The sequence below is a fragment of the Taudactylus pleione genome, unplaced genomic scaffold, assembly GCF_031769625.1.
Source record: "Taudactylus pleione unplaced genomic scaffold, aTauple2 ptg001302l, whole genome shotgun sequence".
Taxonomy (NCBI): Eukaryota; Metazoa; Chordata; class Amphibia; order Anura; family Myobatrachidae; genus Taudactylus; species Taudactylus pleione.
The window spans coordinates 377046-404909 of record NW_028285702.1 but is presented as its reverse complement, the minus strand read 5'-3'; the positions used below and the strand labels follow the sequence as shown (position 1 = coordinate 404909).

The 27864-nt window shown below is 42.6% G+C and overlaps 1 protein-coding gene and 1 long non-coding RNA gene across 3 annotated transcripts in view; one reads left to right on the top strand and one right to left on the bottom strand.

Moving 5' to 3' along the window:
* The window catches only part of LOC148443319 (uncharacterized), a 168803-nt gene that overhangs the window by 47058 nt on the left and 93881 nt on the right, over nucleotides 1-27864 (bottom strand). The window lies entirely within an intron of this gene.
* Nucleotides 13500-27864, top strand: part of LOC148443320 (uncharacterized) — a 37184-nt gene continuing 22819 nt past the window's right edge. Inside the window, exon 1 of one of the 2 annotated variants that reach the window (XR_015875690.1) lies at nucleotides 13500-13681. This is a non-coding gene — a long non-coding RNA (uncharacterized LOC148443320). Of the gene's footprint in view, nucleotides 13682-27516; nucleotides 27589-27864 lie in introns of those variants that run through there. The other variant, XR_015875691.1, reaches the window with a different exon arrangement.

Sequence of the window (27864 nt, the reverse complement as noted above, 5' to 3'; positions counted from 1 at the left end):
TCTAGATGCTCACAGGCTCATATGCTGCTTTGTGCTGTGGAAATCTTAGATGCTCCTCTCACTTTTGTCAAATGAGGGGCAGTTCTTACTGGCAGTCAATACCCAAGGTTTAAACTAAGCACACAATATCTATTTTTGGAAAGCCCTTATTTGTATAGTTCTATTTTGGTAGTTTAAATGAAAGTAGTTCAGTGTTTTTGAAGTACAGCTCATTGAAAAGAAAAACATTTTCTTTATAATTTTGAGTCTTGTATTCTTGTAAAGTGACTTAGGTAATGCTGCTATTACCTGTCTAAATATAAGGGCTATTCCCAGAGAACCAGGATGTGAGAGATAAATGGGGCTTCCAAAGGAAATATAATGTTTTGCTGAGCTGAGTATTAATTCACAACATAGAGGAGAATGTTCATTTGAAATAAGCAGCCATTTGGAAACTTGTATACTTTACAGTAAAGCAATTACAAATGAACTACTCCATTATATAATGCTGTGGAACATGTTGGTGAATTGAAAATGCACAGTAAATTCAATTTAGACTGTAAAAATAAGCTTGAAATTATAATAAATTAAGTTATCACAAATTTTAGAAATGTATTGTTTCAAGAACTAATTAGAAACAATTTTGATCTCTTTATTAGAGCTACTTAACTGAGATGCATTTTATAGAATATGGTATCAAAAAACATTCAACCACCCAGCAATGGTCTCCTGCATAACTCCTACTCTGGTTTGATCCAAATACATCATGGTGATTGTTATGCTTCAGCATTGGTTTCTCATATGCATTTATTTCTGTGTATGCTTCATCTTGAGGTCAGCCTAGTATCAGCTTAAGTGGGCAACTCAGGCCTCAGTAGTTAGTTTCCCAATGCCCCCAAAGTAGGAGAGCTCCATTTTAGATCTCACATGGAATAAGTAAATAGGTGCATATATCCCTCCCCTCAACACAGCATCAATGGTAAGAACTCTGACCTACTGTAAATCTGCCAACATTATGTCAGTTAAGTTTTATGCTTGCATTACATCAGTGCATGTTTTAATTATACTGTATTTCATGTTTCCATGTTTATGTTAGTTTTTTTTTTCTATTACTAGAATAAACAACATTCTTCAGATTTTCACATCTAGATTGAATTTGTTGAAAATTAGAAGTGGTTACGCTGTTTGTCACACATGCTTAGGCCAAAGGGAAATGTGTAGAGAGATCAGAACAGTGATGTTATTTCCCCTATGAACTTTCTATTTGCACGTACAAGGAATATAGCTCCCAGTTAAGTAAAATTCTATATTTTAAATATCTTAGTAAATTCTAGCTAATTCTAAATGTAAAGCTTAGATTGTAGGGTTGTTTTTAATACTTGAGTAGATCATAGGAAGGAACCACCTCCTTCTTCCTTAAATCACACAGAGGAATAACCCATGTTTTACTCATTATCTGAACAGAAGAGGAATTTCACCCCCTGATACAACATCGTTTTGGAACTCCATCAATAGATTCTAATGGCACATGAGCTCATGGTAATCCTACATTTCTGCATAGCTGTGTTCATTTGGGCGCAAGCCTAGTGCATGAGAAGCACTAGGCCACCCCATAAAAGTTGTAATACATTATAGATAGAGTATAAAGGTGACATAGTGTCGAAGCTGGATAATTGGCTGAGACAGAATCAGTTTGAAATTAGATTGTAACGACGCCATCTTGCGAATGGCCACAAGACACCATCTTAGAAAATGAGATCCGCACGACGCCATTTTGCGAATAGCCGCCCAGCGCCATTTTAGGGAAACTCACACTTAAGTACATACGGCGATGCTATTATTAGCATCATGCGATCGCATATTTCACCATACCCCATACACACATTAAATACACACAGTTGCGCTGTTAACATGATGCACATTAGCGAATGCATAATATCCTGCATGCGAGCACTGTTAATTAGCCTCATGCATACACATCTGCCCCAAGTTAACTAGCATCCTTTCCCAAACCCCTCATACTTACACACTGCACACTCATATAAAAGGTTCCATAGCTTCAAAGTGTAATATCAAAGGTTTATTCATTTCTTACTAATGTTGTGAAATAAAGACTATTTTGATATCTAAGGTTTAGTACATGATAAACAAACAGTGTTTGGTGTTGTACTGATCTACTCTGTCTCAACAGCTTTCTGGTGTCATCGATGAGTTGATCGCAACATGCATTCTCAACTTATGGACTGTAGAGAGTTAAAACACTAAAATGTACTTTGTAATGCTAGCAGCTCAGATTTGCATTCAGCGGGAAAAAGGAGAGAATAGGCTGTCGGAGGCTGACTTGTGTCCATTTGAATCAACCTGTTAAATGTCCTGTAACAGAAGCACCGTGACGGAGGACCAATGGAATCATGCCAAACTTGCTTATTGTATTGCTTATCCCTGTAAGGGTATACATGTGCATACAGACTCCAATCTGGAGTCTTCTTGCTGATGCTGTTGATGGAGGTTTCTTGTTGATGCCGGTAACTGGTCCCAGTGCACGTGCGTATGTATAACTGTACCTTGGGTCTGTATGATTTCTTTGCGCTAAATTGTCTTTAGATCACAGTGTGTAACCTACTGTTTTTATGTTGAATAATAACCTTTGTGCGTTGGAAACACATTTCTCAAAGTCTGAAGGCATTTATTTACTGACTGCGTACGCAAAAAGCGTAAATTCTAGAAGGTATAGGCAAGATTTAGAAGGTATAGGCAGGATCATATAGAGGTTTAAGTACAGTATCCTTAGTTGGGGGCTCGCAGGTTAATCTCACAACCGGTCTGTTACACTCAGTATCGAACTCTCAGCAAAAGGCTGGAGGCGCCTGGCAGGAGAACGTGTTGTGCGTTAGTAATCTGTTACCACCATTGTTGCTGAGAGTGCGCTACCGGTTACTGTGACTTTAGGAGCGCTGATTAAGAATCCAGGGACTGGGGAGGAAAAAGTTTGTTTTCCTTTGTCGATAGGTTGTTTGTCTGTTTTATTTTGTGTGTTAAAAAGGGGGAAGTCGCATTCTTGCATACGCAGCTAAGTTGTAATATAACTTGAGTTAACGGTTGTGTAGTAGTCGCATTATTGTGTATGCATCTAGTCACACAATAGCGTATACATATTTCCGGTCTTGCTGCCACATGTTTTAAACAAAGTCGTTGAGATTACATTATCAATTGTTGTCAATAACTGGGTTAACGTGTATTTTTATGTGAAGGAAAAAAGTGTGTAACTGTGAGTATTTGTTTAAGGTGTAACACGGGGCCTAAATGATAAGGGTATTGTAGGACCCTTAAGTGCTAGGCGTAATGAACGGCCTAGTGACTCAGTAGCAGCTTACTGTTTACTTTACACAAGGCAGGTGTATAGGTTGTTGTTTTTGTTAGGGCTCGGCTCCCAGTGTGATTATAGTATTCAGTAATTGGTAAGGCTTCTTTGAACACTATAATTGAACCGCATAGTTTTGGGCTAAACTATGATTGTGAACTGGTGAGATGGTGAAATCAACTGGAAAACAAAGGGTATATATTGCCCCCTAGCGGTTGAAACATAGTCAAAAAAGGATTTCTGAGTGGAAGCGTCCTTTCACCATAGGTGAGTGGAGGCGTCTAGATGTCCTCCATAGGGTTCGTGGATATACCCTCTTTCCAAGATGTCCGCAGGTAAGTGAAAGTATCTTGACTGTCTTTCACCAGTTTAAATCTTTATTGAAAAATGTAGGGTTCTCCCAGGATGGGAGCCATGCAAACTGTAGAGATGTTAGACAATGATGTGCTGCTATGTGAGGCGCCGCTTGGATCGGCACGCCGGACTATGCATACTAAGTATGGTGTTTATGGTAGCAGGTACTGTGATGTATGGTGTAAAATGACGACAAAGAGTGTTAGACCATTTCCCAGAATGGTAGTTTTGATAAGGATGTATTGAACAATGTCCAAGATCACATCAGCCTGATGCGTTCTCGAGTGACAAAGGTAAAATATAATGAATGTTTAAAATTGTGGCAGCATGAAGGGGATGCTTGGCTTAAAGGTGTGCAAGCAACGCCAACTAGCGCTGCAAACACATTACCAGAGGGTACACCCGCAGTGCTAAATTGCAATGCGTGCGAGCCGTGAAATGGCAGGCACACGCAGCAAGGTAGCGTTGTGGAAGGTATTGCCAGTGGTTCATGCGCACCACCACTGCCCTATGCGGATGGGAGTGCAGGTACAGTTATTGAAAAAACCCATAAAAATGTAACAAGTAATTTGTACCCTCTCTTAAGTAACCATAAGGAAAATGTTTATGATGTGGATGATGAGCCTATTGTCATGTCTGCCATTTCAAACCTCCAGCCAGGTAATAAGGTCAACAGTAGCAGTGCGGCCGGGCTGCATCCCATCCGGACAATAACTGTTCCGAATGGGAATGAAGATGCAAACGGAGTAGTGCCCATGCATTGTCCTTGGACAAGAGAAGAGCTAAATTCCATAATGAATGTTTTCCCCAATCCCAAAAAGGAATTAGCCAAATGTCAAAGATTTTTGAGAAATTTGGGTAGTTCTCACGAGCCAACCAACAAAGATTGCCGAGTGGTGTTAAGGGCCTGTCTACCACGCAATATCGACGTGACAAAATTGATCACGGATTGTGTATTGGATGGAGATGTTCCCTTAACAGACGAAGTCAATCAAGGTAACATTTCCTGCATAGTAACTCAATTGGGTGTATATTTTCGAGTAGTAGTTAACTGGAACAAAATCTTCTCCATAAAACAAAAAGTGAGTGAATCTGCAGAAGATTTATTGTGACCGGGCTCTGCAGTAGTCTGGGTTAGAATATATTATAGATAGCACTCAACACAAGGGAATGATTGTCACTGTACTCATGGATGGTCTTAAAGAAGACCTAAATACCCGGGTCCAGAACTCACAGCCTAGCTGGAGGGGAGTCACTGTAGACACCCTCATAGAATCCGCAATTGAACATGACAAGAACATCTCTAAAAAGAGAGAGACCCAGAGCGAGAAACTAATGGCTGTCAATATTCAAGCTCTAGAAGGAATTACGGTAACATCACAGCCAGCAGACACACCTGCAGCCACACCTGCACCTGAATGGTTACACGTCCTCACTAATCCTACACCACCGCAAACACAGCCCTACCCCACTTATCACACACAGCCTCAAGTCCCATACTATCCACAAACCCCATATATCCCACAATATACCCTCCCTCAATATCCTTACCCATACCCACCACATTCCCTCCTGCTCAATTCACACAACAATCCTTTCATCCACTTCACCCACGAAAGTGTTTTAATTGCAACCAGCCAGGACATGTAAGTAAGAACTGTACAGCAAAGAGGGTAGGACTCCCTAACCAGGGAAGTACCTGGATATCCCCATAAAGGATCTAGGGGTCGGGTCATACCTGTGGTCTACAGATAGACAGGTTGACGGGAAGTACTAGGGAAAAAACGGTAATGGTAATTGATGTAACTGATACCCAATCTCTGTTCTGCTTTCTTCCCTGTGTCCTAACACCCTGACTGTCAGTATCTCCTTGCTTTTACATAGGGGGAGGTGTACACCACACATGGATACGAGTGTCCCATGGGTTTATAGACAACCCCAGTATCTTCTCCCAGGCCTTATACAAAACTGTTTACAATCTTTTTAAACCTTCCAATGGATCTGTTCTGATACAATATGAGGACGATTTATTGTTGTGCCCTGTTTCATTCATGTCATGTTTAAATTATACTAAACTGTTGTGCTTCATCTCTCACACACAGGACACAAGGTTGCTAGGGACAAATTGCAGCCATGCCAGGCTAAGATCAAGTACTTGGGAAACTGTCCTAACCCAGGGGCTAAGACACAATCTAGAGCAGTAGCTATTAATAACAGGGTTTAATTGTACAGAAGGTTGTATGAAGATACAGTATCCATAGAGTATAGGGATACTCATTTCACAGGTGATGTCTTTAAAAACAAACATGTGTAAGTTGGTGGGTATTAATAATATCAAGATCACCCCAGACTGTCTCTTTTTCTTTTTTATCTGTCCCCCTTTAAGATACTGATTGACAGGCAGCCTTATGTGAAAAATATGATAATGAGGTTACTGTGCAGTATCTTACGAAGATGAATAAGAACAACTGAAATTGAAAATGTTATTTTCTAACATGTCTGATGCAAACTGTCATGAAAGGGTGGAACTGTCAAACCTGGAGAATTTGTTATGATATGAATTTCTTTACGCTCAGGTTGTTTGACTGATTGTTGGGAAGGCCCGTATCAGGTGTTACTGACGAATACCACCTCTTTGAAGGTGGCCGAGAGAGATACCTGGGTCCATTCCACTCAATGCAAAAAGGTCAACCAACTGGCGGAGAAAAAAGGCGGAGACAAGGCTGATAACGTGGACCTGTCGATCGCGAGCTTGTTTTGAGAGGAATAAAAATTTGGAGTGAGATACCTGAGCTAAAGAAATTTGCAGGTCCTTGCTATGGTGATGGACTGGTCTGCTGTGTTCATTTTGATATTCTCTTCCAGAGTTTCCATCATCCTGGTTTGTTTGGGGATATCTGGTTTCTATGATGGGGAACCGATAGAGGAGAAGGGAGCTGATGGTAGTACTGATGGAGTGGAGTCAGGAGGAGGAGTGCTATGCCAATCAGGGGAGTGTCGGACCAATCTTAGTACTGTAATTGTTAAGAGGTTATGACCCTCACACATGTCGAAATGCTTGGCATTCAGAAAAACACACCATCACCATATCTTCACATGCAGTATGAACACAGGGACAAAAGGAATATGATACCTGGTGATGTGCATAAAGCCACACAGTTAACTAGTGAGACAACTGGCTTTCAAGTTTTAGTAGCATTGGATCCCACCAGGATCGCTCGGGGTACACTAAATTTTAGATATATCCAAGATCTTGCTAAATTGATAATATCACCGAGATGTATGATGTCACCTTCAGGTATACAGGTAGGGAATTGCAAGCATACAATAAAGAACTGGTGCAACACAGACTAGTGTTAAATTACTTAACAGCTGTCACTGGGGGGTACTGCATAACTTTGGCCATCCAATTTGGAGTGAAGTGTTGCACTTATGTCACAAATGATACCAGCGACCGCAAGGAGGTGATAGACCGGAAGATGGATGAAATTCTGCAGCTAAAATGGGAATTTTGAAAGAACCATAATGCTTCAGTGGCTGAAGTAGAGGAGAAGGTAGAGGAATGGGTTTCATGGTTGAACCCAGCAAAATGGTTCTCAGGTCTAGGAGAGTGGGTCCAGGAAATGATCGCAAGCATAGGTAAACTCCTGATCCTCATACTGGTTGTCATCATAGTAATTGGCATATGTGTCAGGTGTGTTCCTACTGTGTTGAAGTGTGGAAAATGTAAAGACAGGTAAACCGGAAGAACAAAATTATGATGGTGGTTAGTAAAGACAATATGAATACTGAGGTAAATGTAGAACTGCATTACAACCCAGAACTAGGAAATACCATCGTATAATGTATTATATTTAGACATGCATAAAATGTATTCTTAAAATGTTATTTTAAAACACCTCAAATAATGTAAGTCCCTAATCCCCCTCAAGACTTCCTTTATAGGGTAGGCGCATCCCCACACCTTTCCCATGATCTTCCAAGATCCGCGGTGTGCATATAATGGTAGTTTTATGTCCCCTCTTAGACACCCATTATTGATGGATTAGGAACCACCTTGTGCCATCCCATAATAACATTAAGTAATATGTCAAAATGTAAGATTAAAAATTAATGTAAGACCAGTGTATGATAGCATGTTGGTTGCTATCAAAGGGTGGACTGGTGAAGCTGGATAATTGGCTGAGACAGAATCAGTTTCAAATTAGATTGTAACGACGCCATTTGCGAATGGCCACAAGACACCATCTTAGAAAATGAGATCTGCACAATGCCATTTTGCGAATGGCCGCCCAGCGCCATTTTAGGGAAACTCACACTTAAGTACATACGGCGATGCTATTATTAGCATCATGCGATCACATATTTCACCATACCCCACACACACATTAAATACACACAGTTGCGCTGTTAACATGATGCACATCAGTGAATGCATAATATCCTGCATGTGAACGCTGTTTATTATCCTCATGCATACGCATCTGCCCCAAGTTAACTAGCATCCTTTCAAAAACCCCTCATACTTACACACTGCACACTCATATAAAAGGTTCCATAGCTTCAAAGTGTAATATCCAAGGTTTATTCATTTCTTACTAATGTTGTGAAATAAAGACTACTTTGATATCTAAGGTTTAGTAGATGATAAACAAACAGTGTTTGGTGTTGTACTGATCTACTCTGTCTCAGCAACTTTCCGGTGTCATCGGTGAGAAGATCGCAACATACATTCTCAACTTATGGACTGTAGAGGGTTAAAACACTAAAATGTACTTTGTAATGTTAGCAGCTCAGATTTGCATGCGGCGGGAAAAAGGAGAGAATAGGCTGTCGGAGGCTGACCTGTGTACATTTGAATCAACCTGTTAAATGTCCTGTAACAGAAGCACCGTGATGGAGGACCAATGGAATCAAGTCAAACTTGCTTATTGTGTTGCTTATCCCTGTAAGGGTATAAATGTGCATACAGACTCCAATCTGGAGTCTTCTTGCTGATGCTGTTGCTGGAGGTTTCTTGTTGATGCCGGTAACTGGTTCCAGTGCGCGTGCGTATGTATAACTGTACCTTGGGTCTGTATGATTTCTTTGCGCTAAATTGTCTTTAGATCACAGTGTATAACCTACTGTTTTTATGTTGAATAATAACCTTTGTGCTTTGGAAACACATTTCTCAAAGTCTGAAGGCATTTATTTACTGCATGACTGCATACGCAAATAGCGTCAATTCTAGAAGGTATAGGCAGGATTTAGAAGGTATAAGCACGAGTGTATAGAGGTTTTTGTACAGTATCCTTAATAGTCTGATAGACTAATCTATCTATCTATATTAGGTTTAGCATGGTTAGAGTGTGCACTTACATTTTTTCTCTTTTCCTGCTTGTAGCACTACTAGTCTCAGCAGGTAGCACCTCACATTGTGCTTAGGGTGTGCAATCTAGGGCCCCTCCCTATGCATTCTGTACTATGTATATGTATGTACATTGGAAGGACGAGACTCCTTCTACCTTGATTAGCACCCCTCCCACCTGTTTCTAGGTTCTTTTAAGTAGCAAGGAGTTCTTGCACTCCAAGACTGCACATTTAATAAGGCACAGTGAGGGTAAGGCCTACTATATATATATATGTATATATATATATATATATACATACACATACATATATATATATATATATATATATATATATGTCTGTGTGTTAGTTTTGGGACTGGTATTGGGGCACAGGGCTCTCTGGGCTGGTGTAGCTGGACTGTTTCATAGCATCATAGTATATACTTTTTCACTTCTTTCATTTGTTTTTTATATATGTAGCACTTCATACACTTTTAATAATAACCTCTTACTTATGTAAGACTTAACACATTGGAGTTTCTTTATAATTATTTAACTATCACTTGTAATCTCGCACTAGTGTGATGCCATGGAGCGGTTCTGCTGGGTTGGCCAGGGGGGTCCCATGCCCTGTATTATTATTATGTTTAGCATGGTTAGAGTGTGTACTTGCATTTTTTCTCTTTTACTGCTTGCAGCACTACTAGTCTCAGCAGGTAGAACCTCACATTGTGCTTAGAGTGTGCAATCTAAAACCCCTCCCCCTATGCATATCTATCGATCAATATATATATATATATATATATATAAAACATGCATGCACAAAGGCCACACTATAGAAAATCCTGTAATGTACATTCTGACTGATGAACATGGGATGGCTGTACTGCACTGACACAAAGCCAAATCAAAACAAGTCACAGTTCTGTTTAGCCCTACCTCAGTCCTTGCTGTCTATCTCCAACTGACATTCAGTTCAGCAAAGTGACATCACAAGACATTGATAAGAGTGACTTTTATCAGAAAAACATATCGGTCAATGGGTCAAAAGTCTTTTGATATCTACTGTATGTTTTGTAAGTTACGTCTCTACTGAACAATGTTTACTTTGATCACAGACTGTGTAATGCCATTCTGCAATAAGAATGGTGAGGACCGGCAGAAAAAAATACTTGCCAAAAATAAGGGAGGCTGTCATACATGCTCTAAAGTAGAAATCCTGCATCAAATGATAAATGTTTGAAATCTCCTCCAAAGAGTCCAGGTCCATGTAAACAACAATCTGCAGCAAGGTTACCTCAGGAAAACAACAACCAAGGTGGACAGAATGATTAGAAATTAATCGGTAGTTGATCCCCACAACCAATCATGGATCAGTCAATAGAGGACAAGGAACAACCCAGTACAAGTGCTGCAAGTCATAATACTTCTTCAAGGGCAAAATAGGTGTAAAGGGCACCTCAGATTTAAACAGTATTTTACAATCATAAAGAAAACATCACCTCTAACAAAAGTGGAAGTTTACTGCTGAAAGACATAAAATAGCCAACATGCCATACTGTCAGGACTGTGACTATTTCAGTACATAAAGATAGACTACTTTTGCCAAAGTTCCATTGTGGTCATTGAAGGAGCTATCCTGCTTCCTGGCATACTTCTCATTCAGTGTTAAAGTGATCATCTGTTTCCCAGGTGTCGTCAGGTTGTGGGATTCCTAGATTGCTCATTATTTCAAACCTGATTCCATTTGGGTCACATGTTCTGAAAATTCCAATAGATCACATACCTCTAGTATAAAGCCTGTTACTAACTGTGTCTCAGTGTCTGTGCAACACTGCTTTCAGGTCTTTTCTTGGACTCCTGCCAGATCCCCGCTGTGCCTGTGGATGTGAGGTAGTTCTGCATCCAATTTGCAAAGGCAAACTTACTCACCTAATGCAATCCACAATTCCCAAGAAATCCTTGCATACTAGGGCTGCTGCTGCTGGGGCTGAATCTTCATATCAGAAGGGGACCAAGAAGACTATTAGTTTCAAACAGCAATCGACTGTGAAACAATAATTTGCAAGAGGAACCATGTATGACAGCTGCCATCCTTTTGCACAGTGGTGGCTAAGTTAGCATTAGATCTTCGTCCAATATCTGCCATCAATGCATCTGGTTTTAGAAGTGGAGATGTTGCCCATAGCAAACAGATCAGTTTAACTATTATTTTCAAAAAGGTGCTAGACAAATGTTAAGTATAATCTGATCTAGCACCTTTAAGAAGATAATAGCTAGAATCTGATTGGTTGCTATGGGCAACATCTTCACTTCTAAAATCCTGCACTTTAGTAAATATACCACTAAGACTCTTGTCAGGATTTGTCACTTCCAAAACCAACACAAGTGACAGTGTACAAGCATTGCAACTAGATGATTTTAAACATGTACAATGTTTTGTGCAAACAGTAAACTTGGTGGTTCAGAATTTCTTAAAAAATAACAGGACCAAGCAGCAGATACTTGCTGTGACCCGTAACATTTCTGTGCATTTTCTGCATTCAGCAAACACACGTAGAACATTGCAGCAGTTGTAAGAACAGTTCAATGTACCATGCCACTAACTGAAACAAAAGGTAGTAACCAGGTAGAATTCCACCATTTATATGCTTCAGCAACTGGAAGAACAGCAACATGCCACCCAAACGTACATATAAAGACAGGAGATGGGGGGCATGTTACCATAGTCCAACACTCTGGAGAATACTAAAGCTACTGAAACCATTTGAAATTGTAACCAATGATGTGAGCTCAGACACTGCCAACCTGAGTAAGGTTATACCCTTAATTAAACTGCTGGAAAAGCAGCTAGAGAAGCTGAAGGATGAGATAAAACAAAGCCATTCTGCTAAATACAGTATGTTGGTATTGTAGATCAAGTTTTTATATTTGCTTCGTAAGGACCAAACAAGCCAAACACTTCAGCTACAAAAGTGTCAGTACCTGTCACTGAAAAGCTTGGTTTGTTAAACTGTGCACGTCATTTTTAATATACAACATAAGGATGAGTTACAGGCACAGCTCAAGGAGTGAGCTGATGGGGCAGTCGCCAGAAGCACCATAGCCCGGAAGGGCATAGCAGCAACCATGCGACTCTAGCCATGGGATGAAAACACAGGCAGATGTGCTCTACCTGCTCTGGTTGCATCCCATGAGAATATAGGCCCTGCTCCTCTTCTGGCATATTTTTGAGCCTATCTGCCTTAGTGACCAGCTGGGCTGTGATATCAGCAGTCTCGGTAAATGCCAACATCACATGTGGTTTGTGCGCCAAAGAATGTCTTGCAACCAACATTTTGGAGGCGGGGTTCTGAGAGCAGCAAAAGTGCTTGGGGGAGTTGTATAGTATATTGAACTGTCATTCTATAAGCCACTGGTATGCCACTATGTTTCATAGGAAATGGGATTGTATTACCGGCTGCTGTTTAGCCGCCAGTTCAAATCCCGACAAGGAGAGACCGACAGGCTGAGGTAAGTATGCTAACCCTCCCCTCTCCCCTCAATATTGGTGAAAACAACATTGTTCGATGTGAGGTGCTCAAAATTGACTGGACATGACTGGAAATTGATGTCAATGATGGTAATAAGAAGGAGCAAAAACAGGTCCAAATTATGTTTTTTTTATAAATTTTAAAGAAATCCAGATCTAAAACCAAAGACTCTTGAGGGTGATTTTGATCCAAAACTAAAACACGGGGTCTGTGCATATCTCTAATGTATATGTAGGGACATTTTATAAAAAATAAGTTATTATTTGTATTTTACATAGTGCCTTTATTTCCAAAGAAACTAATGTACTGGTACTCACCTAAAGTTAGAAGTAAATACAAGATTTATAGCACAGTAGCTCCCATACTCTGAATAAGGGCCTGATTCAGAGATGGACACTAATGCGATTCAGCGATTGTTTGCCATCGTGAATGTGTATAATCCACACTGTGCGTGCGCAGCGATCGCATTGCGATTACGGATGCACAGAGAATCCCATCACAAAGTGAGTGACAGGTTGTCAGCGTTTGGGGGTGGTAAAAGGGAGTGATCAGAAGAAAGCAGCCCCTGAATCAGGCCCCAAGTGCGGAGGTGCTTATTTCTTTTTTTTGGTTTTTCATTTTTTAAATGATTTCACTAATTTCCTGCTTAACTAATCACACTGTCAGAAATGATTGTCGTCATAGCACACAGTGACAGCAATAATAGGATAATTGTGTATTATTTGTAACTCTGTTATTTCCTTAACCTCATCAGAGGCACAGAGTGTACAAACTAACAAATTACCATATTTATGTAATGCTGGAAACCTTTCTACATCGTCCAGCAGTAAAATTTTTTTTCCCACAGCAAACAGGACGCTGAACCTTCGTCATGTGACAGACATTTTTTCTTTCCGTTTCAATTTAATATCCTTTCGTTTTGTCTGTGAAATAGAAGAGACAAATGGATTTCTATTTTGGATGTGACTGTGGAACAGATGTACGTGTGCAGCACTGCCAACACTGTCAAATGTCTCAGACGGAAAAAAGCTTAAAAGGTCTTGTGTTGGCAGAAGACGGCCCATAGAAACCAAGTAGAAGTGATTTAAGATTACTCTACATGAACTGAAATGTATGATAATGTAAGTGTAGAACTTTATGTTGCATAACTGATGTGTTATTCAACTGTCGAACCAATGCAACAACCCTGTAATGACTTTCCTTTAGTACTGTCAGTTGTACATATAATGCGTTTTTGTAAGACACAGGATCTTAGGGCACAGTTTTAACTGAAGCTTATTACCAAGATTTTTCGAGAAGCTTGAATACATTGTTAGAATTGTATTTTAAAAGTAAACATACAGTATTACACAGCAGTAGGTTTATTTTCTGAACTCTCTTTTTAATTTTTGCATGAAGTTAGACTTCTAGGAGGATATGAATATTAATTTGTAATTTTGTAGAGATAATCAAAACTGCAGCAAAATTCTACAGTTTGACTGCAAAACAGGCTATTCTGCAGATGTGCGAAGTTCCAGCTAAACCAATTTTACATTTCAATATTGCTTCACTATTCTGCTGCATAGAGTGCTTGGACTGGGGCTGGGAATACTTAAAGCCAAATTCTGTTGGGAAAACTTTGGGACAAATGCTTTACTAACAGGGCTGGTAGAAAGTTTCTTGACACCTGAGGCAAACTTCAACCTATTCCTACCCCCATTGCCCAGCACTTCACGCACATTATAGTTGCACAATCAGTGCTTTTCTGTGTTAGTACTCAGGTACACAATAATGGCACCTTTTTTGTGGTCTATTTTTAAATACTTATAACTACTGCAGATTCAGAAACATTAAGGCAACTTTTTAAATAACTTGCTTCCATGACTCTTAATTTTCACAAATTAATCCCAGTTTAGACCATTTGACTTTCGTGTCTTAATTTCGCATTGTTTCAACAATTCAGAATCACTGAATGGATGATTCGGTGCACCAAATTCTGTTTTCCTTCTTTCAAATACTTGCCTCCTTCACACATCCTTTTTAATGCTGGAAATACATACCAAACAACATACAAGGAAAATTATAAAAAAGGAATATATCAGGTATTTAAGTTGTTCCTTTATCATAATCAATTTCATCTGCTGGAAAATGCTCTTCATCCGAAATTCCCACTTATTATTCTATTGCCATAATCTGGGCCAAATTAATGAAAAATGTTCACAAAACTGAAAGACTAATAATAAATTAATTAAACAAATTACAACAGTTTTAATTTTTGCCCATCATATAATACTAAAAAGGAAAAATAAAATATATGAATCAGACTTTGTTATAAAGTTAATTTCTCAGCAGACCTTATAACTGTGTACTAGCAGTTGCTGGTGCCTGGTTGTATAAAAAAAATAGACATGCATTGACTATAATTGAGCATAAAATATTTTTATATATGCAATGAAATAATGTTAACACAAAAAAGGGAATTACTTTGCTGTAATAAATCAAGTAATAATGTTTACATTTTGTGACAGGTTCCCTTTATTTGGTGTAAAATGTATTTTGTAATTAATTAATTCAGCATATTAAAAAAGTAGTCCTTAGAATATTTAACACTGGGTTACAGGGATCATGTTAGAAGGACAGGCTTAAATTATTATAACCTGTTCTTGTAGCATAAAGAGAAACTCAGCTCAAATATTTTGCTTAATAAAAAAAAAAATGCAATTACCCCTAATACTTGAAATAGGACTTCTGCTAAAAAAAATTTAAACTGAGAAATACATAGTCACTTGCATTTAAAAGATAGGTCATTAGACATACTGTAACCTCTCTGCCAACTTCCATAATCATTGAAAAAAACTGTTATGGATTTGGTATAACCCCAACCTATCTGTCAAATTGCAACAACAATACTAGGGAGATGTCAGGTATCAGGAGTTATTCCTGTAACTTGTAGTATCAGAATAATTACTTTATTTGGGAAACATTTTTTCATTATTTTTAAATAGAGTTTTAACTAGTTGAAAATTAACATTTTGTAATGTATTAATTATTTAACTAGAGCATGTATGTTGTTAATCACCAGCATGTAACTTTAATATAATGTATTAAAGTACATTTATTAACGGTTAATTACTTTTTAAGAATAATTTTTATCAGTAGTTAGAAATTTTTCAAATTGATTCAATTGGGTTAACTCTTGCTCAGGCCATAAAAACCACTCCATGCTTCCCAAATACAGGGAGTATATTTACTAAGGTGCAGGTTTTTAGAAGTAGAAATGTTGCCCATAGCAACTAATCAGATTCTGCTTAACATTTATCTAGCACTATAAGGAGATAATAGCTAGAATCTGATTAGTTGCTATGGGCAACATCTCTACTTCTAAAAATCCACACTTTAGTAAATATACCCCCAAGAATCTATTCTAAGCAGTGGAAGAACAAAAGATCAGATGTTGCAGATTTTTAGTGAGTAAAACAGGACAGTCCCTATGAAAAATCAAAACCTTAGAAATGGTAGACCAAGTTTCCAGGTGGTAATACACTTGAATTTTGGTGAAACACTATACACAGTTGTAACTCCTAATACTACGGAGCTAATTTATTAACACCTGCAAAAAGCAATGACTTGTTGTAAATAGAGATGAGCAAAATTATTACAAGTACCCAGTCTCACAGCACCTAATTTTGAATGTGCTGATGGACATTTCTGAACTTTGAACTTTTCTTGTTCAATCAATCATTCCAGGTAGCACTGCTTCAGTTGAAGAGCATCTGTTGCCTACAAGCATTAGAGGCAGCTTTTTTTTCTCCAATAGCCAACCAATAATATCAATAGGAAACAATAATATCACTAAGATATTCCATGATCTAGTGCTCGCAAGCGGGTCGATGTTGGCCCAGTGCGCATGCACAAGACCCGGATACCGATGGGCAAGCCGTCACTATGGGTCTCGCTAAAAAGGGAGCATGCTGTCGATGGTGAGTGACAGCACAACCCCATTGGTGGGCGTGCCGGGGGCGTCGCTGCCCAGACGGAGGCATTCCCATGGGAACACCTACCGTCTGGGGCCGGCCCCACTGACATCACAAGTGATGTTAGTGGGAGTGCTTTCAGCTCTGATAGAGCCAAAAGCACTCCAGGGCTTGCGGCAACGAGACCCTATCACAAGGGTCTCATCGCAAGCCCGATGGTCGCGATGGTCTTGACCATCGCGACCATCTTCCTGGCCACTCGCTATAGCTGTGGGTGGTCACCCACAGCTATACGAGCGGCCAGGAGGCCGCTCTCAAAATTCAGAAGGACGGCCCTGATTCAGAGCGAGTGCTCTGTCAGAGCGTCCGGCTCTGAATCAGGGCCTCTGTTCAGGAGGCATTGGTTTCTATTGAATTGATATACTTAATTCTTATGAGGCAGGTAATTGGTGATATGTAAATAGTAAAAGAGAAGTGAAGCCTCAGCTCAACTGGTGGGGATTGTAGATGCAGGCCTACTGAGGACCTACCTTTAAAGTGCACTTGGGTTTTCCACCTGTTGTCTAACTAATTTCATTATCTTAAGTCCCTGTGACCTACATAAGCAGGTTGAGTAACAGTAAGTTTGTGCAATGCAGATCCAAAAAGTGTGTCAAATATAAAGTGAATCTCTTTTATGTAAAGAAATTATCTCTCTATTTACATTTCCAACAATTTACACTACAGAACCATCCCTTAAGGCCTGATTTAGAGACATTCACTAATGCAACTGCATCTGCGATTTCGCACAGAATGCAGCTACAAAAATATGCTAATGTTCCAAAGCTTACCCAAGCATAGAGACGCCCACTGCTGCCTTCTCATATCCGTCCGACAATGCACAGTGGTGCAAACATTGATGCAGACGTCTGGCAGCATATGCAGCAAGTCAGACCAGCTACAAACACTGCAGCTCTCATGACACGCAGAGGGCTCTCACCCTCCATTACCTTCCCCAAACGCTGACTGCCTGTCTCTTACTTTGTGAATGGATCCTCTGTGTGGGCGTAATCGCAAAACAATTGCTGCACATGCACAGGGCAGCTGACATGCATGCACAATAGCAAACAATCGCTAGTGATCTGTGTAACAATCGCCATTGTGTACATCTTTGAATCAGGCCCTTAGATACTTAAGTTGGTAATACTAAATTTGTTACACTGGGTCTGCCATGTTGTCTTTTACCTCATACATGTTTTCGCTATACCAGTTTCCCACACTTGACACCTGAAACATTATCCTTTATCCCTGAATTTGCTTGATAAGTAACAAGTACACAATTGCTATTCAAAAGTGTCTCTCAGAACGAAAACCCATGATTGCACTGTTTGACTCCCCAACAGGTGAGGCCAGCATCAGTCTGTCCTGAAAGTCTCTCTCGAGGTCACACCCAGGCCTTCTACAATTCTTCCTCTCGCAATGGATTCCAAAGCCCTCTCGGAACTTGATCACTTAACAGCTGGGTTAACTTAAATACAGTGACAAAGGGGGTAATAAATCAAACTCAGCCTCAGTCAGGCATACATTCCTGACAATAGACATATCTGTTCCCAGAATCCTCCAACTGATGAACCCTCATGTCTGGGACTCCCAAGTTCCATATCTAAAATTTTGGTGTTAGGATCTGTGGGTCTCATTCAGACCCGCTCGCGAGTGCAGGACGCTTGCAAGCGGGTCGATGTTACCCCAATGCGCATGCGCACGATGGAGGGAGCTCCGTCGTGCGCATGCGCGAGACCCGGACAGCGATAGCCAAGCTGTCGCTCCGGGTCTCGCACCAAAGGGGGCGTACTGTCGATGGTGACTGACAGCACACCCCCTTTGGTGGGCGTGCCGTGGGCATGGCTGCCAGACGGAGGCGTTCCCATGGGAACGCCTACCGTCTGGGTCCGGCCCCACTGACATCACTAGTGATGTCAGTGGGAGTGATTATGGCTCTGATAGAGCCAAAATCACTCCAGGGCTTGCGGCCACGAGACCCTACCGCAGAGTCTCGTCGCAAGCCCGATAGTCGCGATGGTCTTGACCATCACGACCATCATCATGGACGCTCGCATAAGCTGTGGGTGGTAACCCACAGCTATGTGAGTGTCCAAAAGGCCGCTCCACATTTAAATAGGACGGCCCTGATTCAGAGCGAGCGCTCTGGTCAGAGCATCCGGCTCTGAATCAGGGCCTGTGTTTGTTGAGGACCCGGGGTGGAAACAGGACCAGACACTGGGACAGATTTAAACTGAAAGGTCGATGTTACAGTCTCTAGATATACCTTTTAAGGTAATCGTGAAAAGTCCATATTGACTGGGAATTTGAGCAGATCAGACATTGGAGCAGAAGTGTCAAGAGGGCCGATAGGTCAACCTGCAGGCTGGTGCAGCTAATGAGCCGATGGTGATTCCTGGCGTGTTGATGAGATGGCCAACAGGATGATGTGGTGGCTAGGGAGCCGATGATAGTGGCCTACAGACCAATGGTACGGCCAATGGGCCGATGAAGCGGCTACTGAGCCAATGGTGATGGCTGATGACCCAATGGAGTGGCCAACAGGCCGATGATTTGGTCAAGGGACCAATGGTGCGGTTTACTGAGCCAATGGTGATGGCTAGTGAGCCAATGGAGTGGCTAACAGGCCGATGATTCGGTCAAGGGACTGATGGTGCAACCTACTGAGCTGATGGTGATGGCTAGTGAGCCGATGGAGTGGCCAACAGGCCAATGATTTGGTGAAAGGACCAATGGTGCGGCCACAGAGCCAATGGTGATGGCTAGTGAGCTGATGGAGTGGCCAACAGGAAGATGATTCAGTCAAGGGACAGATGGTGCAGCTGGTGCGGCCACTGAGCCGATGGTGATGGCTCGTGAGCCGATGGAGTGGCCAATAGGCCAATGATTTGGTCAAGGGACCGATGGTGCGGCCACAGAGCTGATGGTCATGGCTAGTGAGCCGATGGCAGCACAGGGATCCAGAGAAGCTGTACTGGAACGAGTAGGCGCCCAGCACCAGGAGTCAGCAGGAATTAGCTGGTGCTGCGAGCAAGAAGAGCCCATGGCAGCACAGGGATCCAGAGAAGCTGTACCGGAATGAGGAGGCGCCCAGAGTCAGCAGGATTCAGCCGGTCTGGAGTCAAAAGATACACGATGGTGGCAGGACGACAGCGTGTCCAGCAATAGGTAAGTTAAATGCCGACCATGCAGCAGCCGATGGAACAACAAATTCAGTATAGTCAGCAAGGCAGCATGGATCCAAATGAGTTTAAATATCCAGGAGCACAAATCAACCAGCTGGTGCAATCATGACCTTACTTCCTGTCCGGGCACTCTTTAAGAGGCCAAAACACAGTTGGTAACAGTGGGTTGTTTAATGTAAATACTAGTAGACAAGCACAAGACTAATACGGATTAAATCTGTGCCCGAAGGAACAACAGTGATGCAATGAATGAATGTCCAGATCAGTGACAGAACTAAAATAAAGGGCCTGATTCAGAGCCGCTCGTAAGCGGCCGCTCATTCGCTCCGAGCAATGTTTGCCCAACTGCGCATGCGTACGGATCGTTATACGCATGCGCGAACCAGTCAGTGCGGTCGAAATTCATGTGCTCGCAAAATAGCGAATGCCAGATAATTTGAGTGACAGGAGGAGGCGTATGTAGGTGGTAACAGGGGAAGGTGCTTGAAAACGGGGAGTGGAGATCCGATCGCAGGCGTGCTTAAAGGTCAAAATGGGCGTTTTATGGGTGTGCATAATTAAAACAGCAGCGTCATTGAGCACGTCACTGGGTTATTTTACAGACCGGAAATGCTCGCAAAATTGTGGTAGCAAAAACCAACCACAAGAATAGCGAGCAGTTCATACCCTGGTCGATGTATTCGATTAATCTAATAAATAGCAGACATGACGTAGGATGCGAGCGGCCAGGGGGCGTAGTTTCCCAAAAAACGACCGCAAGTTTTGTTCGCTCGTTCAGACCTAGAGGCATGAACAGACCGCAAAGAGCGAACGGTTCATTTGAATAGCCACCCCTTTTTTTTGAACGAACGACCACAAATAGCGACCGGCTCTGAATCAGGCCAAAAGTCTTGATACTGAGGTAACTGTGGAGCTGAAGGAAAAGTCCAGAAAGTCAGTGGTAATACCAGGGTAGGGAATCCGGGAATACTGTGATAATAGCTGAAAGGGAAATCAGGTAATGCTGAGACGATGGCTAAACAAGGTTATCCAGAAATGTTGTAATAGTTGCTGAAAGGGAAAGCAGGTAATGCTGAAATGATGGCTAAACAGGGTAATCCGGAAATGCTGTAATAGTTGCTGACAACTCAGGTGCAGGCTGGAGTAGGTAATTGGAAACAACAGTTATAGGAAGGAATGGGTAGGTTTGGGAACTTCAGGTTCAGGGAGGAGTGGGTAGGTAGAAGGAGCAGGACTTGATCCACAGCAGGAAGCAAGGTAGGGTAGCATGGTGCAAGTTTGCAGGGAGCAAGGGACCAACCAGGAGTAAGGCAAGCACTGGAGCACAAGACTAAGGTCAGAAGCATAAGAACTCTCTCATAGCTGATGCTGAAACACACGGATGCACTGGCAACTACAGGGAGCTCCAAACCCCCTTAAGTACCCAGCAGCAGAGCATGAGTGGCTGGAGAGATCACCTGACGCATCAGGATAGGCCCACTATGTCACATGACCTGAGGCAAGATGGCCGCTCCCATGTACCTGTGATGCTGAGACACTGCTAGACTTACCCTTGCCAGGATGGCCCAACGCTGACAGACCCCTGCACATACACAATGCCAGTCTCATGCACCAGCTACCTCACTGGAAGGACCGCGCCACAGCGCCCCCACCAGCAAGGACCACAACCTCCATGCTGCGAAACTCTGGTCATGACATTTGGGCTCCAAAAACTACTCCTGTCATGTCCCCATGGGGACCTATTTACTCTCATCACACAAAAGCAGCACTGACTCTTCCATGTGCTCAGTGGTCCATTGAAACAGGACCTGAAAATGTATGCAAATAACGGCAAAATATTTTGGATTCAAAACATTTGGACTATTAAAAGTAGTGATTATACCCATTTCTTAGCAAATACAAAAATAACTATATTAATAATGTACAATATGTTGAAGAAAATAGGTAATACAGTTATTTATGTTCTGTAAGCTTGGAGTCCTATTTACTTTTAGCAGTATAGCAAACTGAATTAATTATGACTATGGGCCTGATTCAGACCCGGACGTAAGCATCCGTTCGCTCGTACGCTGTCGATATTTTGCTACCGCGCATGCGCCTGGTCCGTTATGCGCCATGTGCGGCCGTATCTTTGCGATCACTTTTTGATCGCTCGAACGGTCTGCGAGCAGGAAGTGACTTCTGTAATTTGATTGACAGAATGTGCCGTTTGTGGGTGGTAACAGGGGAAGGTGCTTGCAAACGGGGGGAGCGGTGGTGTGGACGCAGGCATGTCTGACCGTCAAAACGGCATTTAATGGGCGTCCATAATTACAAAGACGTGTCATTGTACACGTCACCTAGCTTGATTTTTAACTGAAGTACTCGCAGAACTTACGGGCGCCTAAGGCTACCTTAAGCCTTGCGAGGACTTCCGATGGCTCTCGATGTTACCGATGGTCTTATACACTTCCTGTAGATGACGTGTTCTGCGAGAGTAGAGGGGGCGGTATTAAGCTAGTTTGCAATCGCTTCGTCGCCGCTCACAAAGACAAAAATGGCGACCTTGAGCCTTGCATTGCGATCAGGGATTTTACATGGCCGGCCCCTTTTTGCATGCGAGCAAGCATTTCTAGCGAGCGGGTCAGAATCAGGCCCTATGTTCCTGGTATAATCTTGAATATATACTGATTTATCGGTAAAACATTGCAGGTCAAGTTCCCAGTTCATTGTTTACATGTAAAGTTTATACTTGACATTCACATTTGAAGCTCGAGTTTGCTGTCAACTCATGTGTGAAACTGTTTGACCATGTTTGAACTTGTTTGCTCGTGGTCAAACATGCTCAAACATTGTTGCACTTGTTCACCTTGCTCGAATTTAGCTTGATTTCTTTAAAATCAATATAAATCTCCACAGAATTTTCAATTTTGTTTTCTGATCCCACATACCTGCTGAGGGACATAGGGCCTGATTCAGAGGCGCTCGCTATTTGCGAGAGCTCGCTCTGAATCAGAGCAGATTTAAAAAAAAAAAAAATCCGCCTCCAGGCCACTTGCATAGCTGTGGGCTTGCAACGAGACCCTTGTGGAAGGGTCTCGGCTCCCGCAAGCCCGAGTTAACTTCCTGCTCTGATAGAACAGGAAGTGCACTACTGACATCACAAATTTTGTCACTAGGACCGCCCACAAATGGCAGGCGTTCCTTCGGGAATGCCTCCGTTTGTCCAGCGATCCCCCCTCCCCGCCTACAAAACGGGGCGAGCTGTCGATCAACATCGACATCAACATCCGCCCCATTTTGTAGTGAGCCCCAGAGCGAGTGAAGTTCTCACTCGCTTCGGGGCTCGTGCACATGCATTGCGCACCGGCCAACCATCGACCCGCTTGCGAGCGCTATGCGTTCGCAAGCGGGTCTGAATCAGGCCCATAGTTTTCAGCCAGTGTGAGTATGTCTAATTACTGTATGCTGAAGAAGGAAATTGCCTACTGTTATGTTTCAGTGCTGCCATTTTGTTTTAGAAAGATATTGGAAAAGCAGGAAATTGGTTATTAAATGTATTTCTTTTCTGGCAAATGATCCAGAGTCTAGTAAGAGAAACCAAGAGACAAATGAAATGGAGAGGCCTAATGTTAAACGATCCTGGGAGCTAACAAGTAAGACAATGACACAGTTGGGTGACTGTCCCTGGTGTAAGTGGGCGGGGACTATCTAATATTTAAAAGAACCACATGGATGGTGTTGATACTTTCATTTACCATCACATAAAAAGCACTGATTTAACCCTAATATAACACAATCAATTTTCCAAATTTAAATGTGCTAGGGTCCTTATATCTGCATTATCATTCACAGAGACTGGGGATACAAGAATGGCTGAGCTAGCCTGCAGGACCCTAAATGCTGGGCCATCGCTACCACAAGCTGTACTTAGGTAGCGGCCTAGGACACCATGGTTTTGGGGGCACTAATGACACTGAATAAATAACAGAATGCATTTTCCTTTTGGTCTTCCATACTAAGGGGTAAATTTACTAAGATTCGAGATGGTCCCGATTTTCAATTATATTAATCTCGCTGGAACTCATCAAAACTCAGGTGATTTAATCACTTTTTATCTCTCAAATTACCAACAGGCAATTTGAGACAAATCGAGTTGGCTGATGGTGAAGCAGAACGAGATATCTCTCCCGAGTATCTAGTTTTGCAGGAGATTACTCACCCGAGAGTGCAGAGTTCTCTATCTGCCTAACTCTCCTGAGCAAGCAGCCAGCACATATCAGTGAGAGAGGGGGTACACCTTTTTTAGGGGGTTCCCACCTCCCCTGAGATCTCCAGCTTGGCCTGAATGGCTAGGGGTGATAATGCTTTGGCCCTGGAGACCCGGTAATAGGGTCTCCTGGCTGTGAGGTTACACCCCGGTTGTTTTGGGTCCGGGGCTGGTTTTAAATATAGGGGGACCCCTACGCAATATTCTCCCCCCTATATTTAAAACCAGGACTGGCCCTGCAGCCTGGTGCGGGTACCTAAATTACAGTGGAACCCTACTCATTTTGTTCCCCGTAAGTTTAAGACAGGCTGACAAGTTCAGGGCTGGTTATGCTTTTGGGGGGGGACCTCATGTCATTTAAAAAAAATTATTTAACCGATTTTTAACTAATTAAAGGCAGAAACATACATGTTTCAGGCTAACTCACATCTCAGGAGGTGGCGTGTTAGAAAAGTGATTTGGGCAGAGAGTTTGATGTCATCTCACCCGAGCTTGTCATCCCAATTCTTGGTAAATTTGAGAGATGTATATTTTAGGTGAAAAGTACTTCCGATTTGCCCAATTAGTTGATTCAAGTAAGCTATCTCCTCCGAGTTTTACGAGTGAGAATAGAGAAATCTCTCTCTATCTCACCCGACTTTACCTTTAGTAAATCAAGCCTTAAATCACCCGATATTGGCATTTCGACCAATCTCGATTCTTAGTAAATGTACCCCTTTAAGTGATAACTGTTGATATGGAAGAGAAGTAGCCAGCAGCCTTTTACCCGTGAAACTGCTGGCTACTGCTCCACTACTGTATGTCAATGATGATCTGGGAGTGTGACTCACAGCTATGATGTAACAGCCTAGTGCCACCAATGGCATAACTAGGGGGGGCAGCTGTGGTCCAGGTCCATTCCAATTAGTGTAGTGTGGACCGCAGTGACTGCGGTCCGCACTACACAGCAAATACAATGCCGCCGATGCCGGGTAGTATGGGTGTGTTTTTTTATCAGCCAATGAGAGTTAGGCAGACTCTCATTGGCTGCTGCAGCCACGGCTGAAGCTGGGCTGGAGCTCACTCATGAGCTCCACCTTCCGGCTCCCACAGTGGGTGAAAGGAGAGACGTCATGACATCTCTCCCATAGTACCAAATGGGCCAGGAGGACAAAGGTGGTAGGCGCAGAAAGGGTATTCAAGTAAGTAATGTCTTTTGTTGTTGTCTGTGTCTGTATATATGTAAGGGTTACCACATAATGGGGACCACTACTGGGGGAACTGTATAGGGGTACTACTGGGGGCACTGCAAAATTGGGACCACTACTGGGGGCACTGCATAGGGGGTCCACTACTGGAGGCACTGTATAAGGGGCACTACTGGGGGCACTGTATAAGGGGCACTACTGGGGGCACTGCAAAGAAGGGTCCACTACTGGGGGCACTGTATAAGGGGCACTGTATAAAAGGCACTACTGGGGGCACTGCATAGGGAGACTACTACTGGGGGGACTGCATAGGGGGGCATTGTATAAGATGAACTACTGAGGGCATGTATAAGGGGCACTACTGGGGGCACTGCATAGTGGGACCACTACTGGGGGCACTGCAAAGGGGGCCATTGTATGTGGGGAGCTACTGGGGGCACTGTATAAGGGGCACTGCTGGGGTCACTGTATAAGGGGGACTACTACTGGGGGTACTGTATAAGGGGCACTGCTGGGGGCACTGCATAGGGGGTCCACAACTCTGGGTACTGTATAAGGGGCACTACTGAGGGCACTGTATAAGGGGGGCCACTACTGGGTGGTACTGTTTAAGGGGTACTACTTGGGGCACTGCATAGGGGGGACCACTACTGGGGGCACTGTATTTGGGGTGCTACTGGGGGCACTGTATAAGGGCCACTGCATAGAGGGGACCACTACTGGGGGCACTGTATAAGTGGAACTACTGGGGGCACTGTATAAGTGGTACTACTGGGGGCACTGCATAGGGGGGGGCCACTATTGGGGAAACTGTATAAGAGGCACTAATGGGGGCACTGTATAAGGGGCACTACTGGGGGCACTGCAAAGAATGGTCCACTACTGGGGGCACTGTATAGGGGCACTGTATAAAAGGCACTACTGGGGGCACTGCATAGGGAGATTACTACTGGGGGGACTGCATAGGGGGGCATTGTATAAGGAGAACTACTGAGGGCATGTATAAGGGGCACTACTGGGGGCACTGCATAGTGGGACCACTACTGGGGTCACTGCAAATGGGGCCATTGTATGTGGGGAACTACTGGGGGCACTGTATAGGGGGCACTGCTGGGGTCACTGTATAAGGGGGACTACTACTGGGGGTACTGTATAAGGGGCACTGCTGGGGGCACTGCATAGGGGGTCCACAACTGGGGGTACTGTATAAGGGGCACTACTGAGGGCACTGTATAAGGGGGGCCACTACTGGGGGGTACTGTATAAGGGGCACTACTTGGGGCACTACATAGGGGGGACCACTACTGGGGGCACTGAATTTGGGGTGCTACTGGGGGCACTGTATAAGGGCCACTGCATAGAGGGGACCACTACTGGGGGCACTGTATAAGTGGTACTACTGGGGGCACTGTATAAGTGGTACTACTGGGGGCACTACATAGGGGGGGCCACTACTGGGGAAACTGTATATGAGGCACTACTGCAGGCACTGTATAAGGGGCACTACTGGAGGCACTGTATAAGGGGCACTACTTGACACTACGACATGTACTGTATTACTGCATAAGGGGCACTATTACAGTGGGCATTGCAAGTGGGGCACTACTACTGGGGGCATTAAGGTGCATGTGGAATGAAAAGGAATTTTTCCAGAGTGCCGAAAAATGGTGTCATGTTGAGACGCCCCCATTTTCAGTGACCACGCCCCTTGTGCCATGTGGCCACACCCACTTTTTGTGCTCAAAATACCCTAGTTACGCCACTGAGTGCCACACTCCCTGTCTGACAGAGTAGCAGACCAGTAGCCTTGCAAAAAAAAATACATGTATGTATCACAGGACCTACACCAATGATCAGTGTACAAGGTACTACATAAATATTAAATGTAATTAAATTATCCAGTTTTATGTTTGCAATTAAAAAAAAACCAAATGCAATGGAATTGGAACATGAAAATTGCCATTAATGTAAGCGTAAATTAATCTGCTGTAGAATGTTTTGCAATCTGTTGCTAGTTATCGAATCAGCAGAATAGATTATCTTCTACTAGGAAGAGACTTTGAGATATATAAAATGTGAGTAGCCCTTGGCTTTGTCTTTATTCTGAGTCATGTCATTTGAAAATATGTTCCATGTTCTGCTATTAATGGTCTGTAAAACCCTCTGCTGCCTTGCTAACCCAGTTAAGAGACAGGTTCCCGCCCAGTACATGTGTTCTTATGCCTGGAGAAATTTTCTGAGTAACATTTATGTTTAGCTCATTGTTGGATAGATTTGCATCAAGCAATGCATACACAGGTCCGCTGGGAGAACATTTCATCTGGTTTAACACGTCAGATAAGCGGAGGAACTATAAATAGGAATTTTTCTTTAAATTGAAAATACAACAGAAGCAGCTACAATGTTCCTAAAAGGGTAACTAAAATGAGGAATGAGGTTAGATACAGTATGTCATTGTACAAGACAAGATTGCTAAAAACATTGAGGGATTCTATTCTGTTACTCACTGTATATTGCTGCATCTCAGAAGATGCCTGTCTTACTTTATTATTATTATTATTATTATTATTATTATTATTATTATTATTATTATTACAAGTAGCATAATAATATATGTATATTACACAAGGGTTGCTAATGCATGTATAAACTCCTGTAAATAATATCTGTATAATAATAACTATTAGGTAA